The following is a 19,807-nucleotide window of genomic DNA, read 5'->3' as shown; positions in this document are numbered from 1 at the left end:
TGCTCCCCTTCCTGCCCCAGTGCTGCAGGGAGTCAATGGCCCGTTAGTGATCCAGTGTTCTTTACTTCATAAGTGTTAATTGTCACCTGTTAAGTAACAATTAGTGTTAATACTGCTTCCAACTTCACAGCTCCTACTACTCTGCCTCTGGACCTAGGACACTGTTTTTAATTTTCACTGGCTGGCTGGGACCAGGTCTCCAAAATCCAGGACTGTCCCAGCCAATGTGGGACATACAGTCACCCTAAGTTAAATATATACTGCTCACTAAAGAGTCCACTGACTTCATGATACAAGCTGCTTACTGGATTCTCCCACAATAGACATTTTTGCTACTGAATGCTGTGCAGCAGCAACATATTATTTTAAATTCTGATGCTGAAACCAAATTCACCCAAGTGCAAAGAATACAAGGCTGAAAAAAACTGCTTCAAAAGAATAAGGTTCTGTTTCATGTATGGTCTTTTCAGAAAAAGGATGCTAGATAAGCACAAATTTCATGTCAGTGGGATCCATATTTGTCAATCATTAAACAGGTTGTCATATGGTGTTCTAGCTCAACATGTGCACCTGGTACCTACCAGGTGGATGATCACTATAACAGCTTATTAGCCATTTGATTTGTATTGCAGCCAATTTTAGTTCTGCTAACTCAGCTCAGAGGAGTCTCATATCTTTTAACTTGTTGTTAATGTTATATTGGTAATTAACAAGCATTTAATGAGAATCTGACCACAAGATAGCTTTGATTTGTCAGTGGAAGGCTCTAGTTACATGAATGGACTTTTTTACTATAAAAAAAAAGTGCAAGCTGAACTGGATAGATCAGGGAAACTGAATACAGGTGATATGGAACTTTGTCTCCCTTGGTTACTTGTTCAAATTTGGTGACAAACAGCAGCAACCAAACACTATAATCACCAAGCAACTTTTCAGGAGAAGTCCTGACATATTCCAATACTTTAGTGAAGCTGCAGGTACCCATACACTAAAGCAGGGATGGGCAAAATGCGGCCTGTGGGTCGGATGCGGCCCACCAGGCCATTCTATCCGGTCCATGGGGCCCATAAAAAATTTAGAAAATAAATATTTATCTGCCCCTGGCTGCCCGTCATGCGACCCTCGATGGTTTGCCAAAACTCAGTAAGCAGCCCCCCGCCTGAAATAACTGCCTGGGCCCTGCACTAAACAGACTAATACAAACTGCTTTCTTGCCATCAGCTCCTGTAGATGCCTCAAGGGGCCCTGGCAGATGTTCATTTAAACATGCCCAGGGATCTGATCCCAGATGCTAACAATTGCTCCTCCTACCATGACAAATACGTATGGCAGAAGGTGTGATTGTTGGGATCAGATCCCAAACCATGCCCTACTTGCCAGTGCAAGAAGAGCCCAGAATTATGACTGAAAAGCTGGGTGCCCACAGCTGTGGGGCTGGAGCTGACAATCAGCTGATTGTCAGCCAAGCAGGGGTCACACTAAGGCCAGTTCCAGATGCTGGTGAGGTCCCTAGTGGAAGTTAACAAATCAGCACCATATAAACCAGCCACAGAATTCTTCTACTTCATATGTGGAACAATTTTATGGCTGGTTTGCCCTTCTATGGCACTTTAAATTGGGTGCACATGTAACATTCTCATAATTTATGCTGTGATTAACACATTAATTCTGGTATAAATCTACTGCGTAGAGGAGGTCAAGGACTAAGCAATGCAAGGGAACAAACATTCTTCTCCTCATCACTAATTTTTGAATGAGAGGTTGGCCAAAAGTTCTTTACACCCGTAAATAACATTAATATGCACAGCACCTTATAGTGTAAGACAGGGGTAGGCAACGATTTTTGGCTAGAGTGCCAAAAAACCCCATAATGCCTACCTTGCAAGGTGCTGGAGTGCTGGCATGACAGAAAAACAAAACGAGGGCAGGGGGTACATGGAAGGATGCCCTGCTTGTGCCCCTTACCCCTCACCCAAAGCTCCTGCCCTCCAGTCCTGCTGCCCCTTGTCCCCCACGTGCCCCTGCCCCCCAGCCCTGCTCATGCCCCTTGCCCCCCATCCAAAGCCCCTGCCCCCCCAGCCCTGCTCCCACTTGCCCCCACCCAAAGCCCCTGCCCCCCAGCCCAGGTTCTGTGGCTATCAGCAGCTACCCAGAACCTGGGCTGGCTGCAGCTGGGAGGCTGCAAACAGCTGCTGCCTCCCCAGCCCCAGCCACCTCCCAGCCCCAGCCCAGGGCTCTGAGGAGGCAGCAGACACCGGCTATGCTCCCCACTGCTTCTGCAGGGCAGTGTGGGGAACCCAGTGTGGCAGGGCACAGCGAGGAGCACAGAAAGCTGCCTGCCACTCCAAGCTCCCCTGGCCACACTTCCCTTGTGGGCAGGGGCAGCAGGGAGGGGCACAACCCTGCATGCTGCCCACACTGCTCCCATGCACACTGTACTTTAACTGCTGCACATTGTACCCCTCTTTCAGAAGGTAACTCCAGTTGTTAATACCATAATTTAATGCCCCAGGTAGGTGCCTGATTTTATACTCCCCATTTCCCCTCCTGGCCCAAGAAATCAGATTTACTCCTGGAAAACGATTCTTTGATTATTTCATCTTTGGAGCTTGGAATTTATCTTTTTTCAAAACTAGTTCTTGTAGATCAGTTATAGAAGATGGCAGAGATGCAAAAACTGCTGAAGTGGTTACCCTTCATCATCATTCCAAATTACTGCTTAGCACAGCTACTCCAAAACAAGTGCTAATTGCTATCTATGTTAAGCAACAGTATTTCCATTCCAACTTGTTTGCCATTAGAAAGAAAAATAGAGATGAAATAATTTTCTGAACTACATATAAAAGCATGCTTTTAAAACCCAATTATGTTTTTCTGCAGTGAAAACCAAATAACCTGAAGCTAAACCCTAAAACTTCATAAATTGATGTTGTTAAAAACAAAACAAAACACATACTGATACTTTTTCCTTGGTCTTAATTAAGAAACCAATTCCCCTGTGATGACTGTAACAAGGATTACAGGAGTATGCTAGAAAAAATAGCAAGGACTTAGTAGTAGAAAGATATTCCATATACATTTTGATTAGTTTACAAGACAAATTCAATTGATTTATGCTAGGTGTACACAATGAGGGCAATTATTTAATCTAAGTATTAGCAGCTGCAAAGAAGTAATACGTTTACACAGTAAATCATTTGTTGCAATACTGTCAACTCCCCAAGTCCTAAACAAAGTTTTCCACCCCAACCCAGATGACGTTGCTATTCCACAAGCCATCGCAGAATCCCTGGACAGTAGCTTTTGCTGACAGGTCATTCTGGGTTTCGTATTTTGGCTGCTGCCAGTTAAGAAATAAGAAGAGAATGACACTGCTATGATAGCTGTGGAAGACAGTTTACTTAGTTTTTAATTAAAAAAAATATTAAAAAAGCAAAGCACTAAAAAAGTTAGGTCAGAAATAACCGTTAAGAGTGAGGAGCTTTAGCACAAGCAAAGTGTTTCATTTCAAAATGACCATGTCAGAAAGCTTTGGAATAGAGGTTTCTGGTTGCCATTAAAAAATGAGGTTGAAACCAAGACAAAGTTAGAGTTGAAAATTAAATCTAGATGAACCAGGAAACTCAAAACAGGTGTTTCCCCTATGATCGCTAACCTTATGTACTATGGTTTCATATCATCAGCAGTGCTAGTAGTAGGCAATGTGACATACTATTCAGCAAAAAGCTGACCCATCTGTAAAATAATGAGTCTTTTCCTTGTACCATTTACTATGAGTTGCCATGAAGTCCAGCTCCTGCTGAAGTGATGGCTTATTATGCCTTTAAATTGCTTTTGATCGTTATTTTGCATAAGACACATCTAAAGAGTGATCATCATCCTAAACGTAATAATATAAACTTCACCAAAACTCCAGGCTTTTTAAACTAGAAGTTTTTACCAGGACAATAATATGGGTATAGAGCAGGGGTGAGGAAAATACGGGTGAGCAGATCTGGCCCACCAGGCAATTTCATCTGGCCGGCAGATTCCCACCAACTAATTGTACCCCACCAAACCCTACCCATGAAGGTGGAAGCGAGGCACTCACATACACCTTCCCGCCCCACCAGCATAATCTTATTGCACCTTGCTCTCACCCTTGTGTGCAGAAGGGCCCGGCCCAGCCAACACACATCTTTCAGGCAGGGCTTCTGCTACCACTGCCACAACCGCTGAGGGACCTGCTCGGCTTCCCCTGTGTCCCGCTTGCTCCAGGCACCAGGTAGGGAAGTGGCGGGGGTGGGGGAGCTACAGCTGAGCAGAGGAGCATGGGGCTGGGAGCAGTGCTGACTCCACGCCCCGGGGGACAGTGGGAGCACACAGTTTGGCTGGGCAGGTGCGAAGGAGGGTGGGGGGATGTAGGGACCCTCCCACACACTCCTCCCCATCCTCCCCCTCCCCCCGGGTGCACAGCTCCCACCAGCAGCAGCAGACGACAATGATGTTTGGGGCACTCATGCCTGGTGCAGGCACTGCCTCTGGTGGTGCATGGCTCCAGCCAGTGCTGCACATGGCAAGATGGTCCACCTCTATTGCATGGGGATACCCACAGTGCACATGCAGCTCCCACACTCGTTCGCCACTGGGGGAAGCCCCGCAAGATGGAGCTGGCTGCCTTTGCTGCTTTCTGCTGCACAGGTCCCGGGACTCCGCCAGAAGTAGAGGGGAGCCCTGGCCCCTGCTTCCCCACGGAGTCCCAGGACCTGCATGGCAGGGAGCTGCAAAGACAGCCAGGTCCATCACACTGGGCTTCTACAGGTGGCACGTGAGTGCAGGAGCTGCAGGGAGCCCCATGCAATAGCCAGACTGGGCTGCTTCTTCGCCCCTCACCCCCATGCGCAGTGAAGCACCTCTGGTGGCAAAAGGTCAGGACTTCCGATTCCAAGATGATGACCAGGGGACGCTAACCTTGGCCTTCGACAGCTCATCAAAACACATTAAGCGACCCTCTAGCCAAAATAATTGTCCACCCCGGTATAGACCTTGATGTACTCTCCTTCAAACTGTAAAGACTAGGCAGAGCCTTCCGTATTGAGGTAACTGCTTGATACAGTTGATGCAGTCAGAGAAGGGGACCAGATATAAGTCACAGCTGATAACAAATATGTCCTTTCCTTTCCCTATCATCAGCTTAATTCCCACAGAGAAGACTCATAAGACAATCTTGCTAAACTTTTTCATGGATCAAAGAGAGGCCTATCCCTAGAGTCCTTCCTTCACAAAGGTCCAACAAGTACTTCTAGCCTTTATGGATGAAAACAACTAGAAAGCTGTTTCTCAAAAGAGAAATCAGCAATGAAAAAAAAAGTTAGCTCTGATGACTGCTAACTATATTGATACTTTAACCATAATTACAATTCCTATATAACCAAATAAACTGAAAAGTCTGCACCCACAGAACACTACATTCATTCGTGTTCTTGCATTAAAATAGTTCTGATCATAAAATGAATATGCTGTCTAGAACATCACAAAAACCATGGGAAATCTGTGGCGAGACCCTAAATCCTTGGGTAGATTTTCTATGTGCACAGATATCTATTGTCACTGCTCATGAGTATCGCTGATTTGACAAACCAGCAGGAGCCAAAAATGCTACTGACAGAATATCAACAACGACAGTGACAGTGTCTTTGTAAATTATTATGGTGGCAGTGGCTTTTCATGGGGTTTAGCCAGTGTCATTTTAATATAAGGTTTTGTATTTACAGAACAGACAACTTATTCAGTTTTTTTCCAGTATGAAGAGGAAGAAATCTGTCACAAAACTGAGATTAAAATACTTTCAGAATCTTCCTTTTCCAAATTCAGTGTTGCTGATGTGTGTAATTTGACCTAAACAAACAACAGCAGTATATATACTATGTATCTCTGTTCTTTACTATGTAATATTTATTCAATGGAATAACAGATTTCAGAATATAATAAATCTATTATAATTAAGTGCATTTTACACTTGTAATAAAAGCTTGCATGGCAAGTGGTGTGTTAACATGGCAGTTTGAGTAGCTAGAGGTATTTGTGCTCTAAGGTTTATGAACTAGACACACAATTATTACCCCAGCAGAATATATGACCTAGAAAGTTTTGGTAGGCAAGTGAATTGAAACCTAAATCATTATATTTCCAAATAATGGGGAAAAAATAGGCAAGGTAGGTTTACAGGCCACTAGATAGATGCTTTCTTTTTTTTTTTTAAATCTGCACCTAATTACAAAAATATCTGTCCAGAATGTTGAGCAAAATTAAGGTGGTAAGAGTCTTGCATTTGTAGATATTAAGCACTAAAGGGAAACACTATAAACAGCTGCTGTTGAGTGTAATTTGGGCAACTGGAGATTAGAAGGTTGGGAAGTGAGTTTAGTAAACCGAGCCACTGGATTAATTTTACTAGATTTACACGTCACCAGAAACTGAAGATACCCTCTCTGCTTTTATCTGGGCTTCTTTTTGGGCCCGTTTGTGAGTAATGGGCAGGAAGTTCCTCTTAGTCCATCTCCATACATTTTACTGTTCCTGTTAAAAACACCATGGAAGATGAAGTTGCCTAGCAAAGGCTGGATGCAACGGTTTTCAGAACCCATTTTTCTTGCATTTTATTTGTCCAGAAGTAGTCATTACTTGCCTATGAAAATGCACACCCTTTCCTCAGAGCAGGCAGGGACCCCTACTTCTGCAGCACCCCTACTTCTGCTGACACAGATAAACCAGTTCTGGGCCTGTGTTCCAATGAGGCTCATCTAGAAAATAATATAAATCAGCTATCCCTTCTATTTGCTTCTGTATTAGCATTCAAAACTCAACCTTTTCAGTTTTGCCTCCTCAAGTTTCAACCCTTAAAGTCTTGCAGGAAGATAGTTGAAAAGCAGCAATGTTTTTTTTTAGCCTAAAATGTATTTGCAGCTTGGGATGCACCCAAGACAAATCAGGATGATCCTGCAGAAATCTAGACATATAGCAACTTTACAGGTTTCACCTGGTTCTCCTCAGTTTCCCCAAAATGCTTCTGTTGTTGCTCACAGGTCCTATCGTGTTAACCCCCTCCCCTCCCTCAAAGCCCCTAGCCATCTGACATACTACAATATGCTCACAGACAACTGAAATTTATTTAAAATTCATATCACAGAGAACTTCACAAGTTAAGAAAATACCTATCAAAAAAAGCAAACCAGGCTTAGTCAAAGAAAAACACTTTAAAAAGGCATGCCACTGAAAGATGCATTAACTGTAACCATTGTCACTCCAAGTTCTTATAAGCGCTGGCTTCAACTTCATTGGCCAGGTGGTCAGGGAAACTGCAACCAAAACAAAAAACTAGCATATCCCTCTAGGCTACGTAGCTGACCAGAATGATATTCTAATTTCGTAAGTTTTAGCCTTCCCAATATTAAAAAAAAAAAAAAAAAGCACAATTTTCCAGATACGTTTCCTTTTGGTCCATTTCATTTGGGTGACCATATCTACTTTGAAACAATATGCTTACAACACAAAATGATCAAGACAACCCCTTACATTTTACTCAATAGGTGTTGGTAACATTTGAGCAATTTAATTCCAGAGCCTTTGTTTTTCACCCTGTGTTGGCTGTTACGATGACTGGGGGTTGTCTAGTGTGACCAAACGTCCATTTTCAAATCAGCCTGCTAATATGACAAGGCTATACAACTCTTATCTTCCGAATATATTTTGCTAAGTTGTTGCCAGTGCGGGGAAAATTATTTGCTTATGGAACTACCAGGTTAATTTTCCATGATAAAAATGAAGCTTACATTTGAAAAAACAGAGTTAATATTTTAATTTGCTTTTGAAAAACAAAACAAAACAAAAAGGAATGGAACAAACCGCTACACTACAAGAAGACCTTCCCATGGCTTTTATCCTACCGAAAAATAATTCCTAACATGGGTGAGAGTTGGGCAGGACCAAAGGATAAAATGCTACAACTGTGATCACTATGCCTTGATAACAGTCTATTGAAAAGCATCCTATCCCTAGCAAGAGGAGACACCAACCGAGGCAGCACAAGCAATTTCTTTATATAGATTCCAACTGTCAATTCTAACTCCTTTTTCCTGGGAGAGCAAAGATGTCCCACACGTGGACAGTGACTCTGCTACACTCCTCTCCTTTTGTTCCAACCAGGACAGGCTAGTCAAGTACAGTGGCACAAGCTCACTTCTGCTATAGGGCTAATCTTAAAAGTTGCTATTTAAGTCAAGATGGGCTCGACACTAGCTGTTACCACACAGGGAAGAGACCTGGGAGACATTGTGGACAGTTTGCTAAAAACATCAGCTCAGTGGTCAGCAACCATCAAAAAAGTAAACAAAATATAAACGGTTAAGAAGGGAATTGTAAACAACACAAAGTATCATTACACCCTTTTATAAATCCATGGTGCATCCACACCTTGAATATTGTACACAGTTTTGGTCTCCACACCTCAGAAAAGATAGAAGAGCTAGACAAGGTACGGAGAAGGGCAAAGAAAAGTGATTAGTGGTATGGAGGGGCTTCCATATGAGGAGAGACAAAAAGAGGCTCGGTCCATCTAGTTTAGAAAAAGAGACACTTGACAGAGGGTCCAAAGGAGGGCCACCCGCATGATCGGGGGCAGCAGGGCAGGCCCTATGAGGAGAAGCTGAGGGACCTGAACCTGTTCAGCCTCCAAAAGAGAAGGCTGAGAGGCCATCTAGTGGCAGTCTACAACCTAGTCAAGGGGGACCAGCAGGCATCGGGAGAGTCCCTGTTCCCCTGAGCACTCCCGGGAGTTACAAGAAATAGCGGACACAAGCTAGCGGAGGGTAGTTTCAGGCTAGACATTAGGAAGCGCTATTTCACTGTCAGGGTGGCTAGACCTGGAACCAACTTGCAAAAGAAGTGGTGCTGGCTCCTAACCTGGGGGTCTTTAAAAGGAGGCTGGACGAACATCTGGCCGGGGTCGTTTGACCCCAGTACTCTTTTCTGCCACGGCAGGGGGTCAGACTAGATGATCTCCTCAGGTCCCTTCCGACCCTACCCACTATGAAACTATTACAGGGAGCATGATAAAGTTTTACAAAATACTAAATGGTGAAGAGAAAGCAAATAGGGATGTATTACTCTCTCACTCAATATAAGAACTAGGGGTCACAAAATGAAGCTATTAAGTAGTAAGTTTAAAACAAAAAGGAAACTTTTTCATACAGCATGCAATTAAAATGTGGAACTCATTGGCACAAGATATGTGGAATATATATAATATATAATAAAATGTGGAAGCTGACATTTAGCCAGATCCAAAAAGGGAACAGACAGATTTTGGGAGAAAAGGTTGCATCAGTGAACACTGAAGTCGGGGGTACAGCCTCTGAAGCGAAACTTCCTAGACCTTAAATGCTGGAGGCTGCAAGTGAAAGAACAGGGAGAAAACCCTAGTCATACCCTGCTCACTCTCCCTTTCAGCATCCACTCTGCCAGTGTGACACAGGATATTGGGCAAGATGGACCTATAGTCCAACCCACTGAATTGGGGTGGGCAATTATTTTGGCTGGAGGGCCACTTAATGAGTTTCAGTAAGCTGTCGAGGGCCACACACAATCTATTAGAAAGTATTATTTTATAATAAATTATAGATAAAAAACAAATTGTATTCTAGAAATCAAACATCTACTATAACATTTTAGTTTTATTTTTTAAAAACTGTCCTGATTTATTATTTTTGAGTAGTGTATACAAACCATGGGTGGGCAAAGTGTGGCCCATGGCCCAAATTGGGCCTGCGATGGATTCCATTTCACAGCAGCCCCTGCCTCTATCACTCCAGCAGGTTTCCATGCAGACCCCAGGAGTGGCAGGGCCATGACAACATGGGGTCAGGGTTTCCATGGAGACTGGCCCAAGAAGTGCTGGCAGAGCATGCGAGTGGGGCCAGGGCTAGATTGTGTGGCAGTAACAGCATGGGCTGGATCCAGGGCAGAGCTGAAATCTGCTGCTGACATGTTCCTGCTCAGGGTGTGCAGGCAGCTGATCGCAGCTCTGCCCTGGCTCCAGCCCAGAGTCACCGCTGCAAGATCCCAGTCCCAGAACAGCTCCCTGTCCAGCTAACTGCTGGGAAATGTGGAGTCCAGCTGCTGGCTGGATCTGTCCCCATGGTGCTCTGCATGGGGCTGAGTCCCACCCACTCCCACCCAGGGCAACTTACGCCATGCTCCCACCCCTGGCCCACACACACAGCTTCCCAGAGGGGCTGATCCCAAAGCAGACACAGCTGTCTGGGTACTGCTCAGATCTTCCTGCCTCCAATGGTTCCTTCTCCTCCTGCCCCTGCTGTGCCACTCTGGGCTGGGGGGGTGCGAAAACTGCAGCTGGGCGTCTCCTGCCCCAGTGTGCAGGGCTGTAGCTTCAGCTCCTAGCCACCTTCCACCTGCTCCACCAGCCCGGCATGATGAGAAGCCACATGTGGGCAACCGAGTGGGTACAAGGGGGCCAGAAGCTGGAGAGCCATGTACTGGAACAGGAGCTATCTGGCTGCAGTTTCCCCCCCACCTGGAGCAGCACAGCAGGGGAAGGAGGAGTAGGAGGAGCCAATGGAGGTAGGGGGAACCAAGCAGTACCCTGGCAACTGCAGCTGCACCAGGAGAATCCCTGCCAGGGAGCTGTGCACGTATGCCAGGGCCAGGAGTTCAATCCCATGCACAGTGCCACGGATAGGATCCAATCAATTGGCAGGCTGGATCCAGCTTGTGGGCCATATTTTACCACTCCTGCAATAAATGGTATTTCTTATGTAGGGTGAGTGAGACACTAGACCTCCAAGAAGTAAGCCAGAGAAACTTGTGCGTGTTAAAGATAAGAAACGCCCCCCAAAACTAGCACTAGAGCCCCGAGGTCTACCTACTAGTTTTCTTGTTGCTACAAGAGGAACCCAACTAAAATCTTTCAGCATTTCTCTAAGACTTTTTTCCCTGTTCTCCAGTAAAAACAAGCCTTCGCTGTCCACTCCACAAACAGCTGTCAAGAGCCAGATTGATGAAGACTTCTCTTTGACGTAATTCAATAGATCCTCAGAGAAGGTCTTAGGTTTTCCCTCTCAAAAGGCTTGCAAGAATTAATATAATTCAGTGAGGGTTTTATGTATGTTGCCTTTTCTCCTTTTAAATAGTTTGCACCTAGTAGTAACATACCACAACTCTGGAGGATTTTGCCTTGAACCTTGTCTACTCTTTGAAGCTTTTAAACAGTTTAATAAACGTTAACTAGAAGTAGTGTTTGAATCAAAAACATTACAAGAAATTTTAAAAATAGTGCTATAAATGAAGAATAGTCCAGTCACTCAACAAGCTAACTGCTGGGTGGCCTCACTTCTCCCATATCCATTTGTTATATGGACCTACTTCCTGGCTATTGAACCATGACCCTCGAGGGATCTACCCAACTCGAGATGGCTGGCTGATTTAAAATCGGGGAGATCACAGGGTCAGCTGCCACTTTTGTGGGGCAATTGACCATGGGGCCTTGGTGGCTCTGCCCCTCATTGCTGATTGGCTGCAAAGGCTGTCTGTCATGCCTTATCCCCTCCCCTCATCACTGTGAAATCTCAGTAGGTCTCTAACCATGACATACAGGCCCAATCCTGTTAGAAAGGAAGTGGCTGACAAAAGAATGTTTAGCAAGGTGTGAAGAGATCAACCAGTCGATGCTTCTTCCAGTCTGGAGGACTGAAAACCTAAACAAAGGAATTTTCTAGCTTTGTTAAGTTGGGGGTCAGGAAAGAAGTTTACATGGTAAAGAGTATCCCACATTTTAAAACTGTACTCAAAGATGAAAATCAGTCAAATCACACTAAGGCTTGCATAGAGAATTGTGCAAAAAAAAAAAAAAAAGTTGGTAATAGAACACTAGGTAAATAAACGTTTATAAATGAGAGGATGTAATTCCCAAATGAAAAGAATGAACACTAATATTAAACTAACTCAAATGTTTTTGACAGCCAGATCTTCACAATCTTTGTATTTTAGAGTCACTTGATAGTAGTTTCAAAATCTCAAGGCTAAGTACAGACAGTCAAAAAGCCCAAGGCTGAAATAGATTCAATCTTTGCAGGTTAGGTTAAATTGCATAGATTGAACCAATAAACAAATGAACAGGCATTCACTTTTGAGTCTGGAAATGCAACAACATGCCTGCAGTGGCCCAGGCCAGAAGCCTGGGGGTGCTAGAGCATGCCTCCCTGCTTGGCTGGAGCAGACAGCTTGGGCTAGGGATAGCTTGCCCCCCATTGCGACAAAATTTGCAGGGAGGTGCAAGGCATCCTGGGATGCTAGGGGACTGTGAGTTAACTTCAATCTGAGGGGATCTGGGGCAGAAGTTACCAACCAACCAACCAACCAACCACTTAACCTAAATCAGTTAAGTCTGATACTACATCCATTCAGGTTCATCTTAAACCAGTTTTGGCCGTTTTGAAAACAGTAAAACTTTAGAACAGAGTGAAACACCAGCCTCCAAAAATCTATTCAAGTACTTAGGCCAGTTCTTCCCCCCCCTTTCTACCTCCTCTACATTATAATAATTCCTGAAGTCCTCAAAAATCTCTCATCAACTTTTTGTTCAGCTGGCAGGTTAAAAATGCCAGTGGACATGCAATAAGATATTAGAAGGTCCAATGTCCTGACTGGCTGTAATAAAACATTTTTATTAATATGTTTACTATCCTACAATGTAATTTGCAGATGCTGCTGATTGTGGACAAATATGAAAATCAAAAATAATGAGAAAAACACCAAAAATAAAACTAGATTTAGCATGGAAAACAGCATATGGTACAAAATGATATGAAAAATAATCCTGAACAAATGCACGCTGCATCAAGAAGTCTGGAAAATTGCAATGCGAAACACAAAAATTCTCTGTATTAGTTACGTTAAACTGATGGATAAAAATTTTACATGCAGGCAAAAATTCAGAAGGATCTCAAAAATTTATGCCAGTCCTTGCAAAAATCAGAGTCTATTTGGGGCACATAATACAGAGCTGATCACCATAATATAAAAATTGTAAAATAAAAAAAGAGTAAAATATAACCATCCTTTCCCCAAAATACTGTAAAAATATGAACTAGCACAACAATGAACTTGTCATTCACATTATCTTTTTACCTTTCAGCCCCTATACCCAATTAAAGCACCTAATTAGTATGCTTCTCTTATCCACCTTTTTATTTATGCATGAAAAAGTCAGGTTTAATTTGATAGGAAACTACAGTACACCATAGGTCATGAAGGTTGATGCAACAATTATACCACCCTTTCACACATGCTACAGAACAACAAAAGACATGCTAGATTCTTTCAAGGCACCAGTTCATCTTGGCCTTTATTTTTTTTCCCCAGTCCCCAGAAGCTGCATCTGCAAACTGTTTGCTAAAATGATCTAGGGCAATGCACATTTCAAGATATTCCCACAGAAGCTCTCAACACCGTGCCATTTTCAGAGCTGGTCCCCTGATAGCAACAATCAGCTTAGGACAAATTGATCAGTCCTCCCTGCTACACTTTCAAAGAGTTTAGTCCCAGGATGAAAAATCTCTCTTCTTTGCTCCCACATAAAATAATCCTCTGACCCCCAATTCACATTACTTGTGCATGCAAAGTCTAATTTCATGCCTTACTTTACCATCTTTATACTAAGAAAATAGTTCCTCTTTTGAAAATGAGCAATGCACAGTCTACTCATGAATGCAACCTTGGAGAAGAAATGTGTTATATTACTTGGTAGCAATGGGGAAGTTAGACTTCAAAATAAATTCAGATAGAACTATTTAAACAAGATGTAAAGGCCAGATGTAAAGAAGATAACCACTGCAGTAACTGGTCCCAGCACTCATATCTCTTGGCTACCTCTCCAAAATGTACCACTGACTCACATCACCAATGCATACCAGACTCCATAACTCTTTACCTCCTTGTCCCACATGAAAGATATTTCCTAACTTTCACGTGAATGATACTGGAATCTAAAGACTTATGTTACATCCTTCTAAAATATAAAATTTTAACACCCATCTGGTCAAATTTGTCATCCTAACTGGGTACTGCAGCTATCTGCCATAATCCTGCGAAGTCAATTCTGAAAAAAATCTGTAAAATACAGCATGATTAATGTTCTGTTTAATGTCAGTACTACAAGTCATGCTCTCATTAACTCCTCTATCATAATAAATAAGTTATGAGAACTTAGGATATACACAGCATGAAGGTTCACAGCCAAATCACATGAGGGTACTGCATAGCAGCAATCGATAATTTTTGTTCTTTAAACATACTGTTACCACCCTATACAACCTGAGTCCGTAGGAGAACAGATTAAAAAAAAAAAAATACATAAAGTCAGCAACAATGCAACAGAAAAAAAAAGCAACTGATAATATTTGGCTCAGATCTGCATAATCCATCCTCAATTTACCATTACCGATTTCAAACTGTGTACTCAACATTTCTAATTATACAGCATGCTAACTATGGGATAGGTTGTGCTAAACAGAAATAAGCCTCAAGTTTAACAGCTTGCTAAGCCAACCACATACAAGTAGAGAAGTGCTACTGTATCCTCACTCTACCACCAAACCACATACCTTGCTTTTACATATGTTGCACACAACTGCAGCTGGCAAATAAGACGCAAGGTGCAGACAGAAGTGTCAATTTTCACCTGATCTGACTCCAGAGAGCACTCTAGGTTCTACAGATGTGACCACACAGAAGTGTATGGCTGCAAAGAACTTTAAAAGGGCTCCATCCAGCAAAAATCTGAACCCTCAATGGGGAGGATTGAGACAACCACCACCAAGAAGCAGGGGTGGGTGATAGTGGTTGGAGACTCCCTTCTGCGGGAGACGGAGGGAGTCATCTGCCAACCTGACCTGTTATCTTGGGAAGTCTACTGCTTGTCTGGAGCCCAGATCCAAGATGTCACAGTTATTACCAAGACACATCAGGCCCTCTGACTACTACCCTAAGATGCTCATCCACGTGGGCACCAGTGATACTGCCAGAGGAGACCCCGAATGGATCAAAAGTAACTACAGGGCTCTGGGTGCAAGGGATCCGAGGCTCAGGTCGCGTGCTCTTTGATCCTTCTGGTCAAGGGAAAGGGCCTGAACAGGCACCTGGCTGCACAGGTGGTGTTGCCAGCAAGGCTTTGGCTTCTTCGACCACAGGATGTTGTTCCAAGAAGGACTGCTGAGAAGAGACTGGATCCACCTGACGAAGAGAGGGAGAAGAACATCTTCACAGACAGGCTTGCTAACTAGTGAAGAGGGCTTTAAACTGTTTGATGGGGATGGAAACCAAAGCCCTGAGGTAAGTGGGTGACCTGGAGGAAGAGTGAGCAGGAGTGGGTAACTGGGGAAGTGTTCTCATTCTTTCTAAAAAAAAGAAAAAAAAAAAAAATCAGGGTAATCAATTAGTTACCTCAGGTGCCTGGGAAACAAGCAGGAAGAATTGGAAGCCCTTGCACAGGCAAGGAACTATGACATGATTGGAATAACAGAGACTTGGTGGGATAGCTCACATGACTGGAGCACTGTCATGCATGGGTACAAGCTGTTCAGGAAGAACAGGCAGGGGAGAAGAGGAGGAGGAAATTCACTGTATGTAAAAGAGCCATATGACTGCTCAGAGCTTCAGCGTGAAACTGGAGATAGGCCCGTTTAGAGTCTCTGGGTTAAGGTTAGAGGGGAGAGCAACAAGGGCAACGAAAATGGTGAAGGGGTTAGGGCTCCTGACTTATGAGGAGAGGCTGAGGGAACTGGACTTATTTAGTCTAGAGAAGAGAAGAGAAATAAAACACTGGAAAGGGTTACCCAGAGAGGTGGTGCAATCTATTCTTGGAGGTTTTCAAGACTGAACTAGACAAAGCGTTGGGTGGGATGATCTAGCTGGGGATGGTGTTGCTTTGAGCAGGGGGTTGGACTAGATGATGTCCTGAGGTCCCTTCCAACCATAATTTTCTATGATTTTATGAAGACTTTAAAAGACAGCATCTTCAGTAAATTGCATCTGCAGTTCCTCCCAGCTCCAGTGCTGTTTTCAGCTGCTGGAGTTTTCCAATTAGAACGCTCCAGCAGACTTGATTAATTTGCTGGATTAATCAAGTCTGCTTCAATTAATTCTAACTAGAATGTGTAGGAGTAGGCATTGTATACGTGTATAGGTGCCCGTTAGCTTTCCCCCTTTGAAACCCTTTGTAAACTTTATCCTCTATTAGTATTCATGACAAGGAAAAAAAAAAAAAAAAACAGCCAAAAAAAGGCAGTAAAAACCATAGCAGAAGCAGTTGTACACAGAGTTACCCAAAATCAGTGGGATGGAGATACCAGATAGATTTTGTGAGCATGAAATTGCCTTCTGACCACTCTTAAAAACTTCAGAGTTCTTATAAATTCTGGCATCACAAACTTCACTTGGCTCTTTAAGTGAATGTCTAGGACCTTGCTGTCATTATGGCCCACTGAGGCCTGCAACACCACACACACACACATTCTTTTCTGCTAATGTACTCCTGAATATCTTGGCAATGCAGGCAGGAAAGAATAGGAGTTCAGCCTACTTCAGGGGACTTGAGACTGTTTATAATAATCTCAGGCACGTTGATCTGCCTGTATGAGCACCATACAGTAGAGCATTGAGGCTCTTCTAGAAATTCTAACCAAGATGTTTCTGGTCTACACAGAATAGCACTCTGTGAATAACCATTTGCCTAATTTTCCTCCAATTAAGTTAGTGTCAGAGGAGGAAGCTAAAGAGTACATATTAAAAAACATCACCAAACAAAAACAACTTCATGGCTTTCTGCTGAGGCTCTGCTGCAACTGTTTTCAGAACATCATTTTCTGTAGTGGGCACTATATTAGTAAGATAGTGACAATTGTAACGAAGCCTGGAGAACACTTAGCAGAAATGACCAGTGAACATGTCTATTCAAATGAGCCAAAAACAAATTCTTTTAGTGACCATAGCACTGCTAAAGCAATGAAACTTCCCAAACGCATGAGTCAGATGTGCAGACTTTTATGGTTGTTACAGTTAGCATTACTGTGCTAATTTGATGAAGATTTGGTACATACTGCTTTTTAGAATATGCTAGAGTAGGAAGTGAAATGAAGTGTGTGAGAATGACAGCCTTGTAGGCAACATCAAGCTGGAAAGGAATTTACATTTTTTTCTTCTTGGCCTCACCTTTCCATGCTTTAAAGGCTTTGCACAGATGGGGTACACCCTGCTACACCCTAACTAACCCTACACAGGGCTTTTATATTCTATAAATTTTAGTCTTTAGTTCTACAGTAGTATATCTCATTAATGAAAACCAAAAGAAAGTGTTTAAGTATTAGAAAAAAATCTCCTTGGCAGAAATACTAAGTTAAGGAAAATTCTCTAAAAGGAACCAGTGGAAACTCCAGCATTTGGCACTTTTAACCATAAAGAAAGGTAGAAAATATTTCTGTGCACCAAAAAGTGAACTTGGGTGAGGAAGTAGGTCTTTTTCATAACTTGTGATTCACACTTGAGTGTATTGTCATCTCTTGGCAAAATAATACAATTGCTACGGCAGATTTATACTGGTCAGCATAAATAGTTTCTATAATACGAGTGAAGATTGTATGGCTAAACGTAGAAATAATCTACAAAAAAAAAAAAAAAAAAAAAAAATCAAGCTACTTGCAGCAAGCACCTTCTCTTGAGAGCTCACTGCTAGAGGAAGTGGGAGGAAAGAAGCACAAAGAATGCTGGCCAAGGTAGATTTTTTGTTTTAGAAAGCAAAATATTCATTGAGAGTAGAGACTGTCTTGACAGCTGGAAAACAGAGTGCCCCACTAGCAAGTAACTGAGAGATTAGCAACAAAGAACAAAACAAACCTAGGAGTTATTTGTGAATTGCTGCGCTCACACATAAGTCCAGTGGCCTACCTCTTGAGAAAGCCAGGTGCTTTGGAGGAAGGAGATAGAAACCACAATTATAAAATAAGCCAAATGCTAATGAGAACAGAAAAGGAGGGAATTGGGCAGGGGGGTACTTATGAAGGCTATATTATCTTGTTTATCCTCAATTTACCCCTCTCAAACATTATAACTGATGGTTCTTATTTTTTTTCCCTTAAGGCTTCTCTCTTCAGGGCACATTAAGTTTCAGTTCCCCCGCTCTGAACGGAAGGCACAAAACTCAACCTTTTTTCTATGATGCATTTAACATACTGCCAAAATGCACTGACAGTTTCTTTTAATATATTCACTTTTTCCATGATGGGAATTAAAGGCCATTTTTGATGTAGAACAATGTGCTTATTAATGTTACAATCTTATTTTTTCTTTATTGTGGGCGTGAAAGGAAAAAAGTGTGATCATTCTAACTTCTCTGGTGACAGATGAAAAGCTCTTGGAATCTATAAATAAAACCAGACATTTCCTTTGAATATACTGTACTCTCAAAATTTTATCCCTAAATAAAAGTCCTTAAAGAGCTATTAAACAGGCAAATACAGGCAATAAACTTAAATTTGGGAGACTGATGCAGCCATAAGAAAAAATAGCAATTCTTAGGGCTTTATGAACATTTTATTTCAAAGCTTATAAACACTGTGCATCACACAGACATGAAAGGCACAGGGTAATCCAGCTGGATGCAGGGCTGCTCTGCAAAGCTGAGGGTTTTGCCAGGGGAGCTATACTTCTATCCTCCCTCCTTACCTGCAGATGGGGAGACGCTTTCTTAATCAGCATTATTTTCAAGTCTGATATACACCATACTCAAGTGCTCAGTGTAGGTCATCTGCTTCAAATTAGCCACACACATACACTTTAAAACCACTACTATGTTTGCCCCCAGTTAAACCGGAAGAAAAATATCTACAACAGGTCCCAAGAGTCTGTAAAGCAAACTGGGAGCTAATTTATTTTCATATTATGAGGTTTTGGTAAATAAAGAACACGTTGGAAATTCTACTGTACTTTTTCAAAAAGAGGAGAGCCCAAATATTTGAGGTAATCCTGTTTCTTCTACATACTTCTAGGTAGCAGGCAGCTTGTGAATACTGTGATGCTGGGGTGGCTGGAGTGTCCCACAAGAGCGCAGTGGGCTCCCCTATGTGCTCAGCAGCAGACCTGGAAGTGGGCCAGAAGCAGTTCCAGTCCACCTTCCAGGTCCGCCAGGGAACAGGCAGGGGGCTGGTTGTTTGTTTTTTTGTTTTTTAAAGAAAGGTGCATTTTCGTCAGTGTAACAAAATGTGTCGATTTACAACCAAATACAGTTTTTTTTTAAACAGTACATTTAGTACAAGTTTCCCTAGGTACACAAAAATTATATATCATTTGAAAAAAAAAAAAAAAAAAAAAAAAGCTTAATACAAGCAGAAATCCAACATTTTAGCAGGATGGCAAAATATATATTTCTTAATTCACCAGATGATTAACTTTTTACTCGTATTTGTTTCAAGTTGCATTAAGATGCAACCTCAATTTAATTAAACACACAAATCAATACTTCATATATATTAAATAAAACTTTAATATCTTGGATCCAGAAACTTTTTTTTAAAAACAAAAACATGGTGCACAATTACAACAAATTCATTAACCACTAGTATTAACTGTTACAGTATTAGAAGTGTGAATGTTAGCTAGTGAATTAAACCAATTATTTCAGTTGACTCTGAGGGAAATCATCTAAAATGCCTAGGTGAAAGTCAGAATCAGAAAATCAGGGTTGGAAGGGAACTCAGGAGGT

The 19,807-nt window shown here is 42.4% G+C and overlaps 1 protein-coding gene across 5 annotated transcripts in view; it reads right to left on the bottom strand.

Moving 5' to 3' along the window:
* Window positions 1-19,807, bottom strand: part of RNF38 (ring finger protein 38) — a 232,280-nt gene that overhangs the window by 43,921 nt on the left and 168,552 nt on the right. The gene's annotated exons all lie outside the window — the stretch shown is intronic.

The sequence above is a fragment of the Alligator mississippiensis genome, chromosome 3 (assembly GCF_030867095.1).
Source record: "Alligator mississippiensis isolate rAllMis1 chromosome 3, rAllMis1, whole genome shotgun sequence".
In the NCBI taxonomy this organism is placed as follows: domain Eukaryota; kingdom Metazoa; phylum Chordata; order Crocodylia; family Alligatoridae; genus Alligator; species Alligator mississippiensis.
This window is presented reverse-complemented; position numbering and strand designations above follow the sequence as displayed.